At 37.1% G+C, this 17,500-nt stretch overlaps 1 protein-coding gene across 1 annotated transcript in view; it reads left to right on the forward strand.

Annotated features, from left to right (window-relative positions):
• The first annotated feature begins 1,672 nt into the window (after window positions 1-1,672).
• The window catches only part of LOC137620694 (trypsin-like), a 98,548-nt gene continuing 82,720 nt past the window's right edge, over window positions 1,673-17,500 (forward strand). The window contains exon 1 of the mRNA XM_068351040.1: window positions 1,673-1,897. The gene's annotated coding sequence lies outside the window, so the exon portion shown is untranslated. The remainder of the gene's footprint in view (window positions 1,898-17,500) is intronic.

A 17,500-nucleotide genomic window follows, 5' to 3' on the forward strand; every position in this document is an offset into this window, starting at 1 on the left:
CCTTGCGCTTTGTGTTCCTTCATTGTGAACAGGATCATTAACTCCATCTCAGAGGTACTTGCCTCATAAATTATTTTCCCCGGTCCTTTTCATTCTCTTTCGAGAAGCGTGAATGTTGAAAATGAAATTAAAAAAAATAACATTTTACGTCTTGTTATCTTTGTTTTGGGAATATTTTTAATGCATGTAATTTTCATTAATTTCAGTTATAAAAAAAATCACGATATAATCAGGTAAATTCTCAATTACCCATAAAAAAGGCAGAATGAAACGATAGCCTAAAAAAGTTAGAAATTTTGATTGGTAATCCTCTAAAAGATCAACGAAGTAAAATGATATCTACAAAAAGGTAAACTTAATCGTTTCAAAAGACATGGCCAATATTAAAAAAAAAAAAAAAAAAAAAAAATGTCCCCAAGGAAAAAGAAGAAATTAACACTAGAAACTTCATTAATTGGTGTCAATAATTTCTAAAAATGTCAACGCTGTTAAACAATTTTTTAAAAAGCGGTCGGCAAAGAATTCTAAATGAATTAAAATGAATTTATATGAAACGATAACATACTGCAGGATTTAAATTTTGAGCAGTACTCATATCTACTCAAGTACACAATAAAGAACAACAGATATCTTCTTTATTTCAAGTAACTATAATTATATAACTTACACTATGTAAATAAAAATCTTGAAACAAAGCCACCCGATTTTTTTTTCTTTTGGTCATATTGTAACGATAGGGAAAACTTTGTTCATTCTGAATGCAAACTAACGTAATAGAAAAAAAGTAATAATTTCCAAAATGAAGCTGTAAAAAAAAGCAACATTTGAAACACATAACAATGCTTGGTTGAATTATTATGAATAATAAAGCGGAAAATTCTGTGTGGGAAACTAAGCAAGTGAAGGATGATCTATGAATGATAACACAGTATTTGAAGAAACAAATTAATTCCTGTTTGTATTATACCTTCAATAAGTATTCAGTTTATTTTTTTTATCTTTTATTACAATTTGAATTAAAGCAAAGAGTACCCGAGCACGGACAGAGCCTTGTAAATTAAAAAGATGATTAGTGCATTTCACACTAATAAAACGATTTTTTGGCCGAGATTTTAGTTCTCGGGGAAACTGACGAATTCTTATTCAAATCAAAATGATGCAACATACTGTCAGAAAAAAAAATATTTAGAACGCTAAGCATTACAGTATTTAATTGAAATTTGCATACACGTTTGATTCCAGTTGTGAGAGTAAACTTGGATCACTGTCTTTATCTCAACTTCTGTGTTGTTTTGATGTATCTATAACTATCTCATTCACTAAATGTTAAAGAAAAGATTAACATACCAAACATCTGCAGATATAATCTTGAGCTGGTTAGTTATTTTGAGATCTGTAATTGAATAGGCCCGTGCATATACCACGTTAGTTTGGTGGTGACTTATTTTTTTTCTTTAACTACGGTACTTTAAAGAAACAAGCGTTGCCCCATTATTTCGTAAAAACGGTGTCTTGGCTGTTATAAACACGACGTCGTTACGGGTAATTGTGTTTTGTCATTTTAAAACGTCTCTCTATTTCCTGGACATCACGTACTACGTGAGGAAAGAGCTTACTCAAAGCTTGCCAGTTGTGAAGTTTCAATCATTCAAAGGTGTCATTTATCATAATAAGTTCTGATTTGTTTGACAGCGAAAGTGCATGTTTAGTGATAATGCTGCAGCCTCATTCAAAAGACATCCATAAATGATAGTGATACAAAAATATTAAGGAAACATTTTCTGTTGTGAAGAAAATATTGTCTTGGTGTATTAACGAGACTTGATTAGTTTGCGAAATCGTAAAATTTGTCGAAAAGTGGAACTACGGGATATACCGGAAACATTTTGTATTGAAGGTATGTGTCGTCCTCTTGTTTTCATTTTTCCTAATTTCGCAGAAACCTCATCCATAGTCGTGTTAAAATGAGCACGTTCTGCAGTATAAGAGTGAATTTTTTTTATTAATGCTGAATTTTGCATGGGTTCTCTATTCAGTAGTCCTTTATATTTTACTTCCATCGTCTACTCTAGTTCCTTTCCATCGAATGTTTTCTTTTATTGATATTATATCAGATCACCTGGTTTATGTTTGGTATAAAAGGGAAATACAGAAATTCTGGATGGGTGATTCTCGTTTTAATTATTATGTCTCATTGGATTTGCAAGAATTTCTACGTAGCGTTCAAATAGTTTCCAATGAGCTCTTAGAAGAAAAGTGTAGTATTTGTGGTTGCACGCGTGTGCTATGGAAATTATTGATGTAGTTATGTTCACTGATGAAAGTTCTTGTTATTTTAGAGAATGTCTTGACTCATTTAGGAAGCCAACTATAGCCATAGGCTTATTAATTAACTATTCAAAGTTCAAATAATGACAAAATCTATGGGAATTGTGCTGGTGACCGTGAAATTAAAAGAATGTACAGTTGGACACAGGAATTCCCGGTACACCTCACTCTGAGAAAGTGCGCCAAACAGATAGTATAGGGAAAGACGGCTGAGGATGCGGGTGGAGCTAAACACAAAAACACTGCCTAGTTTGGGTGCGACATGGTGCACTACCTCGGAGCGAAGTGTGCCAGGATTTCAGGTATCCAACTGTACCTAGGATATAATCAACGGAATAACCTGTTTAAGCGAGAGAGAGAGAGAGAGAGAGAGAGAGAGAGAGAGAGAGAGAGAGAGAGAGAGAGAGAGAGAGAGAATAGGGTAAATATATGATACTTTAATTACTGGCGAAACTGGAATTCGCTAATAAGAAGAGTGCTGGCTAGTTTGATACTTTTCTTTAAATGTTTAATAGGGACGGGGTCATAATAACTTACATACTTCACATTTTAATCGATCGTAATATGTGAAGTATGTTTTTTTTTCTTTTTTTTAAACATTGTTTACATCTGAGACTGAAAGGGGGCGGTTATTGCGTATACGAAATAATTATGCACATTTAAAGTTTTGTATTATCCCTCAAAAGCGTGATCCTGACTTGATTTTAGGGAAGGCCAGCACATTTTCTACTGCAACGCTTCTGTAAAGATTTTAAAAAATGTAGGCGTCAATTATAAGATAAGGAATTATTTGTGATTCACTTAAGCATACTGTAAGGATTTATTTGTGATTTACTTTTAGTTTGTGACCCGGGAGGGTAGGTCTGGCTTGGGGTTGTGACCCTGGGAAGGTTTGTGACCTGCCCCTGCTAAGGATTTTGACCTGGGAAGGTGGGTCCAAAGGCTAGGGGTTGCGACCTGCAAACTACTAAATTCGATTATGTGGGATTGTTAGGTTCTGTACCCAATTACAAATTTCAAAATTGTGAAATAATGTTTTGGCCTGCTTTCAGTCGCTTACATGAACCATATATTTTTCCAGCTGGTTATCTTGTGCTTATTTAGTATTTCTGACCATTATTATTGCTGCAAATCACTCGTTTATGACACTGGTGACCTCCATAAATGTCTTTATATAAGGTGGTTCAAAAACTCATGAACGTGTTGTTTGCCCCAATAATCACGGTCAGAAATACATCGAACAAAAAATAGCGAGTAGGAAAAAGATATGGTTCATGTATTTGGCCAGAAATTAAAGTGTCATATATTTACCAAAACTGGATACTAAACATAAAGCGAAGTGAAAAAAAAAAATATCTTTAGGTGACGAAGTAAGAGTATCTACAAAAACTAATCGTGGATACGAACTTTTAAGATTTTTAATTGTCAGCTAGTAATGGAAAACTACCAATTAGCTATATAATTCGCGATTGTGGTGATGTAGAATTCCATTGCTGATGTCAAATTAACAGATTATGATTTATATAAAGGGTGATATTTACTGTACATTCTATTTTGAGCTATCCAAAAGGCACGAAATGTTAGAAGCCCTAGGCCTACATGGCTTAGGATTATGAAGCGTGAAGTAGTTGATAGAGAAGTATTGAATTAAAAGCTCAAGATAGAGACGACTGGCGAAATCTAACCGAGGCCATTTGCATCAATAGGCGTAGGAAGGGATAATGATTATTATGAGATGAATTGTCCTTTTTTATATCTAATTATAGCCGTCTTCATTGTATTTGTTTCCTTGTTAGATTTTTTGTCTTCATTATTTTGTTTTTATTAAAATCAGATGATTGGTACAGAGGAAACACTTTACAGATCGTTTGTTGTCCCTTTAATTTAATGTTTTAAGTTTCTTTTGATTGTGTTCATTATGATATCATGTTACAGATTTGAATTTCAAATCTATACCACAACTTGGCAAAAGGTGTTACCCACAAGTTACTTCGAGTTCTGTTGTTTAGGTTACTATCTTATATCTGACAACACTAAGCAAACTGAACATTTTTATTTGTTTCACTCTTTAAACTTTCATTTACCGAGTTTTTATTTCTCTTTAATCCTATATCTTTTTTTTTTTTTTTGCTAAAGATGGCATTTTTAACATTTGATTGTTTGGTCGAGTGCTTCAAAAATAGTTTGCGACAGTCACTTTTTTTAACCCTACCTTACTCCTGTCTACGGCCTTCGGGCCTTTTAGATTTCAATCTTTAGGTCTTCCATCTGTGCGCATAGTTAGTTCCGTCGGATGTAAAATTTTTACTTACTTACTTTTACTTTTAGGGGTTTATTTCTCGCCCTCCACCAAACACTAAAGGTCTGTTCAGGCGGGCCTTGGTGTGTGAAAAAATAATTTCTTTCCAGTTAATATTTTGCTCTGTATCGTTATCAGTTATTTCGCTAGCATTTGTATTCAGGCTTAATAGTTTTCAGGTCACTATTATAACACTTTCTAAAAACATAAGTCTTCAGGTTTTTCTAGAAAGCTGCCACATTATTGCTATTCTTGACATCGAGTGGAAGGTCGTTAAAGAGTCTCGGTGCAGCATAACTGAACGTTCTTCCTCCTATTGCATGATTCACACTTAATTTCGAATAGTCTGTGGATCATCGGCATGTCTAACTCTTACAGCGGCGCTGGTAGCTTCAGGGTAGGGGACCAAGCAATCACGAAGATATTTAGGCTTATCACTTGTAAGTGCTTTGTGAGTCAACACCCGGTAACAGTCACTCAAAAAAAAAAAAAAAAAAAAAAAAAAAAAAAAACTAGTTTCTCTTGCAGACATTCCAGTGATACTCAACCTTAAAATATAATTACTGTTCAGCTTTTAGTGTAGCCTAAAGTTACCGTTTACATCTTAGGTTTTTTTTTTTTTTTCATTGCGTTCAAATTCCCAGTGTATGCCGTTTTAAATAGAGAAATTAATTTTTGATCGACAACCTTCCAATTTTTCAGCTCTAATTGCATAAAGGCTTAGGTAATATGAGTTTACTTTTTTGGTTTGTCCATGTTCTTCCTTTATCCGGAATACGAGTTTTCATTAGAATTTGTTTTTAATGATTGTTAATACTAAATTTTTAGATGTTTTCTTAAAACTCAATGCCATAAATGTAGTTGTCTTATGTCACTTTATCCAATAGATATGCCTCTCTGATTTTAGGACATGATTGTAGGCCAGTAGACAATTTCTAATATTCATTTGCTTAAGTACTACTAATATCTTTTGATACTGTATCTAGAAAAGATTCCAGACTTTCTCTCACCTTTCATTTGGTTTTATTCGTCTAAAGGATTTTTTTTTACCTAATGGGACGTTTTATCTTCAGTTTATTTTAAAGATTCGTAGAAGACATGCTTCTGTCTATCTAAAGGATCATGATTATTCTATATCTAACGAGTTGGATTGGGATTTAATTAAAGGTTCTTTCTTTAATTTTGATTTTATGGTACAATATTTGCGATAATCAGACCTGACCGATTTCTAATTGAATTATCATTCAGCCCTTAAGAGTCAGTTCCACTAATAATGGCCTTGCTTTGGTTTTGTATTAGCAATACGATTTTCGGAAGGTTCATCCAGGATTTAAAGGTAAAGTAGCCTATAGCTTAATTCACTTCGGCCGTAACTACTGCTTTGGGCCATGTAATGATTCGGGTCAAAGTAATTAGGCCTGCAAGGTGCTAGTATAGCCTACTTGTTAGTTTTGACCACTCAAGTGAGCCGTCACAATGTAACTGTAGCCAAATCCTTTGGGAGGTAAAGTTGAATACCCATAATCACAACCATTTGCAGCTTTTACTATTCAATTGGAAATGTTCTTAATTTTAGCTGTGATGAATTTCTTAACTTCCAGCCAAAATGTAAAATTCTGAGCAGTGCTTAGATAAGGATTGGGGGGGTGGGGGGATGCAGTTTTTAAAAAATTTCCCCGAGCCTCCAAGAGAAGGCCCTCCAAAACAAGATCCCTGGATTACATTGCCCTGTAATACAGTACAATAATACCAAGGCTTGTTTTACCATTATATACAGTTTCCCCAGTATGTTTTCCCCCACCCAAAACCCCGAGTTCCCCTGGGGGTCCCCTATTATCGATGGATATAGATATATATATATATATATATATATAATATATTATATATATATATATATATATATATATATATATATATATATATATATATATATATATATATATATATATTTCTGAACCTATTCATTTGCGACAGGAACGCGTGTCATTTTGGAAGAGAGCGGACCTTTTTCTATAGAGAAGAGTAGTTTTTTCCCTAGGTTACATTGACCGGTAATGCAGTACAATAATACCTAAAATAAAAGTGTCAGCCTTCCTTATTTGCAGAGGTTAGGTAAAAGAGGCAGACACGAAAAGCGAGAATCCGCGAATACTTGCTGCCCTAGGGTGGGTTAACTCTTAACCCACCTACTCACTGCTGAAGAAGAGGTCCAGTATGAAGTGGAAGATGAAATTGAAATTGTTCTCCCTGTGAAAGAAAAAAGAGATGAACATACAGAGGAGAAGGAGGAAGAAGAAAGAGGAGAGAAACTAGATGAGGACAATCCAAAAGACGAGGAGTCTCTGCTTTTAGATTAGAATGAATATAAAAATGTGATCGACGGATTGAATTGCGATCTGGCCGAGCTGGAAATGATAACTAAAACATATATGTGCGTAGGTGGGAAAAAATTGGAAAATTATGAACTGGTAATTTTGCTGGGGCAAACCAGAGCGAAATACGAGGAGGAAATGGCTGGATTGAGGGGTGAGATCTCTTCTCTAAATAATATAATTGAGGAGACAGATAGTGTAATCTCTTCTCTAAATAATGTCATTGAGGGGAAAGAATTTTATATTTTTGAGGCAATGACAAAAGAAGGTAGTCTGAGTCATGAGAGGAGGCATACTCAGGTACTTCAAGAAGTACCTGAGAAGAAAGAGGAGGAGGAAGAGGAAAAAGAGATAAAATGTGAAGAAGATCAAGATGTAACATCGGAGGAATCAAGAGAAGAAGAAGAGGAAGATAGAAGAACAGACACACCTTTTCCCAAAACTGAAATCGAAGAGTCCCTTCCAGACACAATGAGTGAAACGGATAAAATAGTGCTCATGAATTGGATAGAACTCTGTCAAAAAAACCATCCACCTCACAAGATTCTGGGTTGCTCTGAAAATCCAACCAAAGAGGAGGCCTTGGCCGCCTATAATGGTAATTGTCAAACATGGGTTAAGAGATATGGTAATTTTGACTACTGCACTGTCAAAGGCTGCGAAGGAGCCAGCATTATTCTTGAAAAATTGGCAGAAAGTTATTTGCATCTGACCTGTTCACCGAAAGAACTTGCAACTATTGAAGAAATAATGAATCGTGGTTACGAAGATACGATGAGCAATGCCTGGCTCATGATGAAGGACATCGATGTTGAAGAATTGATGGACCAAGAGGACCATGATATATCAGAAGTTAACCAGGGGACACAGACAACAATACAGAGTCCACTTGAAGACAGCTGCACCTAGAGAAGGGAGATAAGTAAGAAGAAAAGCAAGAAAAACATGAAAAAAGATAAAAAAAAAACATAAAATACATCATTGGAAAAAGTACTAATCATTTGGAAGGATCAAAGGGTTAGACTATGGAAGATGGAGAGAAAATGGAACTTTTCTTTTTTGAGGAGGAAATATCCTTTGATGTAGAAGTACAAGCCTACATCATAGGAGTAAAAGTTCAGTGGAAAAAAAAAAAAAAGATATATATATATATATATATATATATATATATATATATATATATATATATATATATATATATATATATATATATATATATATATTTTTCCACTTTGGATTTGAAAGGAATATTTTTTAAAAGGAATATAAGTTGTGTTAAGTTCAATTTCTTTTAATTTTGTGAGGAAAAGGTGACTAAGACAAGTTTTCCAGGACCAGAACTTCAAGATCTTCGACCTGATTACCTAGCTTGAAGGACGCTTGGATAGACTTGAGGAATGCAATGCTTAACTCTCCAGCTTGAACGATGCTTGGAATAATCTGGAGGACTGGTGCTGCTGATGGAAGAAATCTGGCAGATTCCAGTATGCTATGTACCTTGATGGGATGTACAGGACCTTTGTCAAGTGTACAAATGGTCGGATATCTAGATCTATTCTTTTGGATACTAACCTTTGGGTGGTTCTGGGGGAATAATCTAGAAGACCGGCTCTGCAGAGGGATGAAGCTGGGATTCTTCTATTATGCAGTCTTGTCCTTATAGGTTGGCCCAAGATAGTTCAGCTGGGGAAGGAAGCTGCATCTCTAGTGAGGTGCTCATCCAATGGCTGCTGATGGAGGACTGGGAGCAAAGACAGTTTTGGTCCTAAGGATGCTAGGCGTAATTGCCTGCCCTAGAGAAGCTTGACTTAATTGTCTGGCTTCATGCTGCTTGGATTAAAGGCTTGGCTTAATTGCCTGCCCTAGAGAAGCTTGACTTAATTGTCTGGCTTCATGTTTCTTGGATTAAAAGCTTGGCTTAATTGCCTAGCCTAGAGAAGCTTGGCTTAATTGCCTAGCCTAGAGAAGCTTGGCTTAATTGTCTGGCTTCATGCTTTTTGGATTGAAGGCTTGGTTTAATTGCCTGGTCTAGAGAAGCTTGGCTTAATTGTCTGGCTTCATGCTTTTTGGATTAAAGACTTGGCTTAATTGCGTGGTTTAGAGAGGCTTGGCTTAATTGGTAGGTAGTAGGTTGGCCAGGGCACCAGCCGCCCGTTGAGATACTACCACTAGAGAGGTATTGGATCCTTTGACTGGCCAGACAGTAATGCATTCGATCCCTCTCTCTGGTCACGGCTTATTTTTTCTTTGCCTACACTTACACAGAATAGTTTGGCCAGGCCATTCTTTACATATTCTCGTCTTTCCTCATACATCTGACAACAATGAGATACTTAACACATCTTCACCCAAGGGGTTAATTACTGTACTGCAATTTGTTCAGTGTACTTTCCTCTTGGTAAGGGTAGAAGAGACTCTTTAGCTGTGGTAAGCAGCTCTTCTAGGAGAAGGACACTCCAAAATTAAACCACTGTTCTCTAGTCTTGGGTAGTGCCATAGCCTCTGTACCATGGTCTTCCACTGTCTTGGGTTGGAGTTCTCTTGCTTGAGGGTACACTCAGGCACACTATTCTATCTTATTTTATTTCTTCCTCTTGTTTTTTTGAAATGGTGTGTTGGGCAGGCTTAATAGAAGGGCCATGGATGCCTGGTGGTTTATCAAGAGGTTGTCTTTTCCTTTTTCTGATTATTTTTCTTCTCAAAACCATCCTTACTGTCCTCCCTTCAGTTGAAGTGGCTATCCTGGAGGGTATTTAGCCTTGCATGGTGTATCGGCTCCTCCATGTTGACCAGTTTTTCCGACTTTTTACTATAGTCTATGGGTATCATCAATCACTTTGTTTATAATTCTGTACGTATTGTTTTTGTTATAATTCTTGTTAATCTAGTTTTTAAGTATGCTGTCTCTTTTTTATTTCTATTAATTCTTGTGCTGTCTGGAGACATTGAGCGAAATCCGGGACCAGTACGTCCTAGATTTCGTCAATGTCGTCTTCTGTATTGCAATATTCGTGGTCTTCATGCAAATATCCAGGACCTTACAGTTGCGTCCAGACAGTATGATATTCTTTTGTGCTCAGAAACTTTGGTTTCTAATATGAGGCACTCATCTGAGCTCCTTATAACTGGTTTTAAGAAGCCAATAATGTTGAAACGTGATGCCATCCCTAGGGCCAGGGGAATGGCGGTGTATATTAGGACCGAGTACCCTGCTTCTCATAAGTCCTGCTATCAATGTGGATGTCATGAGATTCAGGTAATAAAAGTTTGTGGCAGGCATAACAACTTTTATTTGTGTTCGATCTACCGGAATCCAGACATAGATGATTCTATCTTCGATTGTCTTCTTACCATTATGGCTAAGATACAAGAAGATGATAGAAAGGCTTCTTTTGTCTTTGTTGGTGATTTTAATGCTCACCATAAGGAGTGGTTAAGTTCTATCTCTCCTACCGATCGCCATGGCTTAAGAGCTTTAGACTTTGCCTCTGAATCAGGCTGTGAGCAAATCATAAATGAAGCTACTCACATGTCTGGTAATTGCTTGGACCTCGTATACACTGACTCCCCTGGCGTTATAACTAGTAAGGTTGGTTCTCCAGTCGGGACATCTGATCATGCCTTGATTTCATTATTAGTGAAGACTGAGCAGCCTGTCCCTGATATATCATATTCTTGTAAAATTTATATGAAATCCCAAGCAGACTGGAATGGGATTTTACATGATCTTTTGTGCTTGAATTGGTCACAATTATATAATAGTGTAGATCCTGTTGTCCCTTTGAATGAGAATCTAGTCAACATAATTGATAGGTGTATCCCTTCTCGTGTGCTAAGGTATCGAGTGAAGGACAAACCGTGGTTCAATGATGATTGTAGACGTGCTTTTTTGGAGAAACAGGAGGCCTATAATCTTTGGAAGGGGAACAGATCAGATTTGACCTGGAACAACTATACTCAGCTTCGAGCTTTTGCTCAGAGAGTTTATGCCTCAACTGAAAAGGAGTACAATTTAACCATAAAAGAAACACTTTCTGGTACAACTCAGGAACATAAATGGTGGTCTACCCTTAAATCTGCACTCTTAGGTGTAGATGCAACAGTTCCTCCTTTACTTAAACCAGATGGCTCAGTCACTCACTGTCCAAAGGAAAAGGCAACCCTTTTGGCTGATGTTTTTGACAGTAAACAGAGTAATGAAAAACTTTAACTTCCTCATTCCTGTTTTCCTGAGGCTAAACTAACTAGTTTAGCTTTTCGATCTCGTGAGATTAAAGCTCTGTTGATGGACCTTGATGCTTATGGAGGTGTAGACCCAAATGGTATTTTTCCTTTGTTTTTTATAAAGACAGCAGATTTCTTAGCTCCAAAGTTATCTGTTATTTTGCGCAAGTTAGCAAGAAGAGGAGCTTTTAGCACTAGTTGGAGAATTGGTAATGTTACTCCTCTATGTAAATGTGTTTGTGGTAGCTCAAGTCCCACTGATTACCGCCCAATTTCCATAACTCCCATATTATCTAAAGTTTTTGAACGTCTTCTGGCAAAACGTCTTAATAGGTTTGCTGAAGGTAATCATCTTTTCCCTAGTTTGCAATTTGGTTTTCGTAAAGGCCTTGGAGCATGTGATGCCCTTCTTACAATCTCCAATGCTGTACAGAAATCCCTTGATTGTGGTCGGGAAGTTCGTATGATTGGCCTTGATTTTATTGCTGCCTTTGACCGTGTTAATCATGAGGCCCTTGTTTTCAAACTGAAACAGTTGGGAGTGGGTGGGTTGTTTCTTACCATTATTATTGATTTTTTAAGTAATAGATCTCAAAGAGTTGTTGATGGGCACCATAGTGATTATAGGAATGTGATATCCGGTGTTCCACAGGGTAGTGTTCTTGGCCCATTACTTTTCATACTATATACACATGACATGTGGTTTGGCCTGGAAAACAAGCTTGTTGCATATGCAGATGATGCTACTCTCTTTGCATCAATTCCATCCCCTGAATGTAGATCTAGGGTTGGTGAATCCCTTAATAGAGATTTAGCTAGAATTAGTGCATGGTGCAAATTATGGGGTATGAAGTTGAATCCTAACAAAACTCAAAGTATGATTGTAAGTAGGTCAAGGACGGTGGCTCCTCAACATCCGGATCTCAGTATTGATAATGTTTCTTTAAATATGTATGACTCTTTCAAAATTTTAGGTGTGATTCTCGACAGTAAATTTACTTTTGAGAAACATATAAGGTCTGTGTCTTCTTCAATTGCACAAAAAATAGGCTTATTGAGAAAGTCTTTCAAGATTTTCGGTGATCAATCTATTCTGAAGAAGTGTTTTAATTCTTTCATTCTACCTTGTTTTGAGTATTGTTCTCCTGTTTGGTCTTCAGCTGCTGATTCTCATCTTAATTTGTTGGCCAGAAACTTACGGTCTATTAAATTTCTTATTCCTGATCTAGATATTAATCTCTGGCACCGTCGTTCAATTAGTTCATTATGCATGTTGCATAAGATTTTCCATAACTCTGACCATCCTTTACATTCAGATCTCCCTGGACAATTTTATCCTATTCGTAATACTAGGCAGGCAGTTAATTCTAATAGCCAGGCCTTCTCCATCACGAGACTCAATACTACGCAGTACTCTAGAAGTTTTATTCCAGCTGTTACCAAGTTGTGGAATGATCTTCCTAATCGGGTGGTTGAATCAGTAGAACTTCAAAAGTTCAAAGTTGGAGCAAATGCTTTTTTGTTGACCAGGCGGACATGAGTCTTTTTATAGTTTATTTATGACATATTTGTTTTTGATGCTGTTAATAGTTTATATATGACATGTCTGTTTTGACGTTGTTACTGTTTTTAGAATGATTTATTGTTAATTTGTTCTCTTCATTTATTTATTTCCTTATTTCCTTTCCTCACTGGGCTATTTTTCCCTGTTGGAGCCCCTGGGCTTATAGCATCTTGCTTTTCCAACTAGGGTTGTAGCTTGGATAGTAATAATAATTATAATCATGCTTTTTGGATTAAAGGCTTGGCTTAATTGCCTGGTCTAGAGAAGCTTGGCTTAATTGTCTGGCTTCATGCTTTTTGGATTGAAGGCTTGGCTTAATTGCCTAGTCTAGAGAAGCTTAGCTTAATTGTCTGGCTTCATCCTGCTTGGATTAAAGGCTTGGCTTAATTGCCTGGTCTAGAGAAGCTTGGCTTAATTTTCTGGCTTCATGCTGCTTGGATTAAAGGCTTGGCTTAATTGCCTGGTCTAGAGAAGCTTGGCTTAATTTTCTGGCTTCATGCTGCTTGGATTAAAGGCTTGGCTTAATTTCCTGGTCTAGAGAAGCTCGGCTTAATTATCTGGCTTCATGCTGCTTGGATTAAAGGCTTGGCTTAATTGCCTGGTCTAGAGAAGCTTGGCTTAATTGTCTGGCTTCATGCTTTTTGGATTAAAGACTTGGCTTAATTGCCTGGTCTAGAAAAGCTTGGCTTAATTGTCTGGCTTCTTGCTGCTTGGATTAAAGGCTTGGCTTAATTGCCTGGTCTAGAGAAGCTTGGCTTAATTGCCTGGTCTAGAGAAGCTTGGCTTAATTGTCTGGCTTCATGCTTTTTGGACTGAAGGCTTGGCTTAATTGCCTGGTCTAGAGAAGCTTGGCTTAATTGTCTGATTTCATGCTTTTTGGATTAAAGGCTTGGCTTAATTGCTTAGTCTAGAGAAGCTTGGCTTAATTGTCTGGCTTCTATCTGCTTGGATTAAAGGCTTGGCTTAATTGCCTGGTCTAGAGAAGCTTGGCTTAATTGTGTGGCTTCATGCTTTTTTTGATTGAAGGCTTGGCTTAATTGCCTGGTCTAGAGAAGCTTGGCTTAATTGTCTGGCTTCATGCTTTTTTTGATTGAAGGCTTGGCTTAATTGCCTGGTCTAGAGAAGCTTGGCTAAATTGTCTGGCTTCATGCTTTTTTTGATTGAAGGCTTGGCTTAATTGCCTGGTCTAGAGAAGCTTGGCTTAATTGTCTGGCTTCATGCTTTTTTTGATTGAAGGCTTGGCTTAATTGCCTGGTCTAGAGAAGCTTGGCTTAATTGTCTGGCTTCATGCTTTTTTGGATTGAAGGCTTGGCTTAATTGCCTGGTCTAGAGAAGCTCGGCTTAATTGTCTGGCTTCATGCTTTTTGGATTAAAGGCTTGGCTTAATTGCCTGGTCTAGAGAAGCTCGGCTTAATTGTCTGGCTTCATGCTGCTTGGATTAAAGGCTTGGCTTAATTGCCTGGTCAAGAGAAGCTTTGCTTAATTGTCTGGCTTCATGCTTTTTTTTTTATTAAAGGCTTGGCTTAATTGCCTGGTCTAGAGAAGCTTGGCTGAATTGTCTGGCTTCATGCTGCTTGGATTAAAGGCTTGGCTCAATTGCCTGGTCTAGAGAAGCTTGGCTTAATTGTCTGGCTTCTTGCTGCTTGGATTAAAGGCTTGGCTTAATTGACTGGTCTAGAGAAGCTCGGCTTAATTGTGTGGCTTCATGCTTTTTGAACTGAAGGCTTGGCTTAATTGCCTGGTCTAGAGAAGCTTGGCTTAATTGTCTGGCTTCATGCTTTTTTGATTGAAGGCTTGGCTTAATTGCCTGGTCTAGAGAAGCTTGGCTTAATTTTCTGGCTTCATGCTTTTTGGATTAAAGTCTTGGCTTAATTGCCTGGTCTAGAGAAGCTTGGCTTAATTGTCTGGCTTCTTGCTGCTTGGATTAAAGGCTTGGCTTTATTGCCTGACCTAAAGAAGCTTGGCTTAATTGTCTGGCTTCTATCTGCATGGATTAAAGGCTTGGTTTAATTGCCTAGCCTAAAGAAGCTAGGCTTTATTGTCTGGCTTCTTGCTGCTTGGATTAAAGACTTGGCTCAATTGCCTGCCCTAGAGAAGCTTGGCTTAATTTTCTGGCTTCATGCTTTTTGGACTGAAGGCTTGGCTTAATTGCCTGGTTTAGAGAAGCTTGGCTTAATTGCCTGGTTTAGAGAAGCTTGGCTTAATTGTCTGACTTCATGCTTTTTGGACTGAAGGCTTGGCTTGATTGCCTGGTCTAGAGAAGCTTAGCTTAATTGTCTGGCTTCATGCTTTTTGGACTGAAGGCTTGGCTTAATTGCCTGGTCTAGAGAAGCTTGGCTTAATTGTCTGGCTTCATGCTTTTTGGATTAAAGGCTTGGCTTAATTGCCTGGCCTAGAGAAGCTTGGCTTAATGGTCTGGCTTCTTGCTGCTTGGATTAAAGGCTTGGCTTTATTGCCTGGCCTAAAGAAGCTTGGCTTAATTGTCTGGCTTCTATCTGCTTGGCTTAATTGCCTGGTCTAGAGAAGCTTGGCTTAATTGTGTGGCTTCATGCTTTTTTTGATTGAAGGCTTGGCTTAATTGAGTGGTCTAGAGAAGCTTGGCTTAGTTGTCTGGCTTCATGCTTTTTTGATTGAAGGCTTGGCTTAATTGCCTGGTCTAGAGAAGCTTGGCTTAATTGTCTGGCTTCATGGTTTTTGGATTAAAGGCTTGGCTTAATTGCCTGGTCTAAGAGGCTTGGCTTAATTGTCTGGCTTCATGCTGCTTGGATCTGAAACCTAGTCTACTGACCTAAACCTCATGATCAAATCTGTGGAAATTAGTTGGCCTTTCAGGGAGATACTTAAGTCAGGCACTGGGGCCTGGGAGGCCGATCAATAGCTCTGTGAAACTGGAGGAAACTCTGCAGTTGTTGTATGAAATGAAGTCAAATGATTGGACAGCAAGATGCAAGAAATGAAATGGAGACTGAAGTATAAATCAAGGTTAAAATCTAGGTACAGAGAGGGGTCGAAAGGACAATACAAACACATTTAGGTAATGCCTACATTGCTTCTGCTTTAGGTGTTTTGATGGCATTATTCCTCCATGTGAAGGTTGCATTAAAATGGCTTTAATTAGAGTACTTTTATAAATGCTGATTCGGCTTTCACCCTTCACAGCTTATGGAGATGAGCAAGAGAATACAAGTTTGATGAGGAAGTAAAATCTCGAGTCCCTTCATGATAACAGCCAGAACATTCACGCTCACAGCCTGTTCACATCCTTCTGTAAGGACATAAAAATGTGAACTGGGAAGACCCTAAAGTACTAGTATAACAGATGTAGAAAAGGCAACTATAACGTTCAGTATCTTATCCAGTTCAGGAGTTTTGGGAATTTATCGGAGGGAAACATTAAACAGAATACCTGTTCGACTGCATTATTATTTATTATTATTGTTGTTATTACTAGTTAAGCTACCCCCTAGTTGGAAAAGCAGGATGCTAAAAGCCCAAGGCTTCCAAAAGGGAAAAAATAGACTAGTGAGGAAAGGAAATAAGGAAACAGATAGAATAGCGTGCCTTAGTGTAATCTTAAACAAAATATTGGGCATTAGTTCAGTTTCAAACTAAGAAAATAGAGCTAGTTTACATGCAATCTCTCTCACTTTGGTATAAGCATATCTCATAAAACAATTACTTGCTAGCAGAGTTGGGAGATTTTGCCTATGAAATTTATGATAAAATTATTATTGCTACTTTCCATAAGTGTCTTCAAACCTAATGCTTCTTATAGATTCACTCATAAATCAACTTCAACAATCTCTGAAGAGTCAGTACAATTAAAAGTTCTCTAATTCAGTTGTCCAAATTCTGATGGCGAGGCTATGAAGCATTCTTGAGCACTGTGTAGTCAGATAGTAACAGAGACATAAAGTAAGTCACCATCAATAAACAGTGAGGTCCTCCCGTATGCCATAGCAAATCGTACTTCCATTTCTGTGACCAGCCTCTTATGATATATTGGGCAGATGGGCAATTGAAACTGAGATATGGCAGAAGAAATGTATAACTCAGGTATGGAGAAAGGGACAAGGGCAGCTTATCAGGTTATATTGATATGTGATCTAATCAAGAAGCCAAAGCAATGAGGATAACATTTATCATTAAGTTTAGGTTAACAAAGAAACACTTTATTTCCAGAATACTAAACATGTTGCATGCTGTCTCATTTTTATATCAATTATCCCTTTATATGTCTTGGGTAGTGCCATAGCCTCTGTACCATGGCATTCCACTGTCTTGGGTTAGAGTTATCTTGCTTGAGGGTACACTCGGGTGCACTATTCTATCTAATTTCTCTTCATCTTGTTTTGTTAAAGTTTTTACAGTTTATTTAGGAAATATTTATTCTAATGTTGTGACTGTTCTTAAAATATTAAATTTTTTCTTCTTAAAATATTACATTTTTTCTTGTTTCCTTTCCTCACTGGGTTATTTTCCCTGTTGGGACCCATGGGCTTATAGCCTCCTGCTTTTTCAACTAGAGTTGTAGCTAAACTAATAATAATAATAATAATAATAATAATAATAATAATAATAATAATAATAATAATAATAATAATGATAATGTCTCATAAGAGATAGGACAGACACACGTTGCACCACAAAATTAAACCTGGCTCTATACTCTCTTATGTTTTAGAATCCTGTTACTGCTATGATTAATATGAA

This window comes from Palaemon carinicauda, chromosome 27 (genome assembly GCF_036898095.1).
Source record: "Palaemon carinicauda isolate YSFRI2023 chromosome 27, ASM3689809v2, whole genome shotgun sequence".
NCBI classification, from domain to species: domain Eukaryota; kingdom Metazoa; phylum Arthropoda; class Malacostraca; order Decapoda; family Palaemonidae; genus Palaemon; species Palaemon carinicauda.